At 30.0% G+C, this 3,401-nt stretch overlaps 1 long non-coding RNA gene across 1 annotated transcript; it reads left to right on the top strand.

Moving 5' to 3' along the window:
- The first annotated feature begins 218 nt into the window (after positions 1-218).
- LOC115875270 lies at positions 219-2,976 on the top strand. The gene is made up of 4 exons (XR_004048989.1): positions 219-315; positions 466-798; positions 1,619-1,721; positions 2,911-2,976. It is a non-coding gene; the product is annotated as an uncharacterized LOC115875270 (long non-coding RNA).
- The last annotated feature ends 425 nt before the right edge of the window (positions 2,977-3,401 follow it).

The following is a 3,401-nucleotide window of genomic DNA, read 5'->3' as shown; positions in this document are numbered from 1 at the left end:
GACACCTATCGAGAAATAGACTAATCTTTTCCAATGTGTTACAGGTTTCTGTAATAAAAAAATACTTTTGCGACATCTATTAATTAGTAACTGAAGTTTATTTGGAAAATTAAAATCAATTTATAGAATTCTGTAATTTTTAGAGCCCGAAAAGTGTTGAATTAGCGCCATCTCTGAGTGAAATTTTACACTATATTTTATTTTAACCTAAGAAAACACGAAACGTTTGGAAATTTTTCAATGTTTTTAGTTAATTTTTAGAACGTAAATTAATAAAATGAATACCTCCAAACTATGTTGTCTTCGTTTGAAAAGGTAGGTAATTTTTGTTCAGACTGCGGTTCAACATTACCGCTCTTAAGGGCATTGAAAGTAGTTATGTAAGCATTTGTTCGAAATAGTACAATTCTGATTGTATATTACATGTTTCCTGAGCTTTATTTATAGATATTATTAATATTTTAGTGTTAAGAGACGAGAACAGTACAGTACTTTATACGGTACACCTTAATTCCCATCATGTACGAGAGATAAAGGAAGATTTGAAGGAGCTTGATGTCGAGACAAAAGAAAATGAAGGGTCTATAGTGGAAAGAAAATGTCTTAAATGTGACAGTAGTAAAATACCTTATGCTACAATTCAACTTAGGTCAGCTGAGGAAGGATAGACTGTTTTCTCCTCGTACAAAATGTAAATGCATGGGAAGAGAAAATTCTTACTAAGACAACTGGTTTTTGTACATAATTTACTTCTTTGCATCGTTCTGGAGTGTTAAATAAAGCACTTAAATATATCAAGTGAGTATTACAATAAAATTACTTAAATATAACGCACAAATTTCTTTAGAAAACTCAATGTTAGTATTAGTATTAATATAACGAGAGTAAAGTTCTATTTCATGTAGATATTAAAAACAATTTTCCATTTGGATGTGTGGAAATTTTTTTCAAAACTTCTCAGATTAATTTTGTCTTTAGTATTAAAATGAGTTGTGCTTTAAAGTGTACTTTCTAAACAACTCAAGTTCAGGCCAATCAAGATTCACTTTTGGTTTCATGAAGTCCTTACGTGGGTTATTAATATATTAATTTCATTATTTGAATTATTTAGATTCCTTCTTACTCCGTGTGAACATTTTACTTTATGTATCAGTAAATGTCTTAGATAAAATTTCTTCAACCAAAAATTCTTCAACTGTCCATTGTGTGTGTATATAGATTGTTGAAATATTAATCAAATGGTCACAGTATAAGCTGTAAATTTTTACTTGTGTTATAGTAAATATAAAACAAACCCTAGATATTTCTAATTTTAGCTATATTAATATTTATTTAAAATTATTTTAAGAAAAATATTTTTGGTGTATATTGAGTTGCCTATAGCTTAGGGAGAAATGTCAATCCATTATGTTTCTACTTTGAATTAAAAAAACTTTTTAATTCATTGTTGTTCATTCCTTAACTTAGTTTTTAATGGAAAAATAGCCCATTTAACCATGTTAATAAGTTATTACTTTGATAATTTTTTAAATATCAAAGTAATAACTTATTTACATGGTTAAAAGCAAGTATTTCTGGATTTTATGTTATATTTACTATAGCAAAACATTTTTTATAGCTAGAAATATGAAAAGCAAACATTCCTGAGACAGCACCACGTAATCAACCAGCCAAAGAGTCCTCATTAGAGAAAATCTTAAATAAGACACAGAAATGGTAAAGTAAGTAATAAATTTATTTCGTTTACTATCAGTTTTTTTGTGATTACATGGTATCATACGGCGTTAAAATTGGCTTGGAAATGTAGATCGTGGTATTTTTATATGCATAATTATATCGATGGTCTTTTCCAAGCCAACTTAATGCTGTTTTTATCATGCGGTAGTATGCGATCGAAAAAACAGCGTCAAGATTGGTTTAGAAATGAAAATTTCTTTATTTTGGGAAGTATTTCTATATGCCTGCTATGACGTCCTTTTTCATTTGATCACACTGTATATACAAAATTAGTTTATATTCCATTGGTATTCAAAATAATAGGTAATAAATAAATAGCCGTGAGGCTACAAAAAATAATAAAAATATACCGTATGATCGAAAAAAACGACATTCAGTTGGCATGGAAATTACAATCGATGACATTCCCCGTATAATTTTGTATACAAAATGACAGTAATCTTCATTTCATAGCTATCGCTGACGCCGTTTTTTTTTTTCGATCATATTGTAAGAAACAGATTTTGTATATGTAATAAAAAAAAACCGGTCCAGTTGGTTTGGAAATGACGATCGATGACATTTCCCATATAAAATGACAGCGATCTTCATTTCATAGTCATCGCTGACGCCGTTTTTATTCGATCATACGCTATAATAATACCGTATGATCGAATAAAAACGGCGTCAAGTTGGTTTGGAAATGACGATCGATGACATTTCCCATATAAATTTACATATGAAATGACAGCGATCTTCATTTCATAGCCATCGCTGACGCCGTTTTTATTCGATCATACGCTATAATGGCTGCGTATGATCGAATAAAAACTTTTTTCGTCAGTTCTTTTGAAATGACGATCGATGACATTTCCCATATACATTTACATAAGTTGGTTTGGAAATGACGATCGATGACATTTCCCATATAAATTTACATATGAAATGACAGCGATCTTCATTTCATAGCCATCGCTGACGCCGTTTTTATTCGATCATACGCTATAATAATACCGTATGATCGAATAAAAACGGCGTCCAGTTGGTTTGGAAATGACGATCGATGACATTTCCCATATAAATTTACATATGAAATGACGGCGATCTTCATTTCATAGCCATCGCTGACGCCGTTTTTATTCGATCATACGGTATAATGCTAACGTACTAATATTATTTTTCTATTCTTTTCAGTGCAGAAGTTTCCAACTACATCGCACCATGATCCAGGTCCACTACGTGCATCTTTTTTGATACACCTTGTATATATTGTATTTTATTTTTGTACGTTTTGTATTATAAATAAAGATAATTAGTTAAAATACTTTTTTATTTCCATGGGTTTTATATCTTTAATACATATCTCCTTACCTCTTCACTCTTATATGCTCCCGATAGAAATCGGTGATTTTGACGTTTAAAAATTTTGGTACAATTTTATGTCAGGTTGAGAAAATCTAAGTTTTGTATCAGGAATATATGAGAGCGAGGAGGTAAATACAATATAGTAGAAAATTATTTATATTAAAAGAGCACATATAAATACATGTTGCTACTAATTTTTAAATCCTCGCTCTCATTTATTCTCAGTATGGTCAGATTTTTAACAAAAGTTGGTCAAAATAATTCGACTAGGTGAAAAACTAGAGTACTAGACCAACGAGTTAGAATGAGTTAGATTTTTT

The sequence above is a fragment of the Sitophilus oryzae genome, unplaced genomic scaffold (assembly GCF_002938485.1).
Source record: "Sitophilus oryzae breed Bouriz unplaced genomic scaffold, Soryzae_2.0 scaffold_1054_pilon_pilon, whole genome shotgun sequence".
Classification (NCBI taxonomy): domain Eukaryota; kingdom Metazoa; phylum Arthropoda; class Insecta; order Coleoptera; family Curculionidae; genus Sitophilus; species Sitophilus oryzae.
Note: the sequence above shows the minus strand (reverse complement) of the source record. Positions and strands in the feature narration are given on the sequence as shown.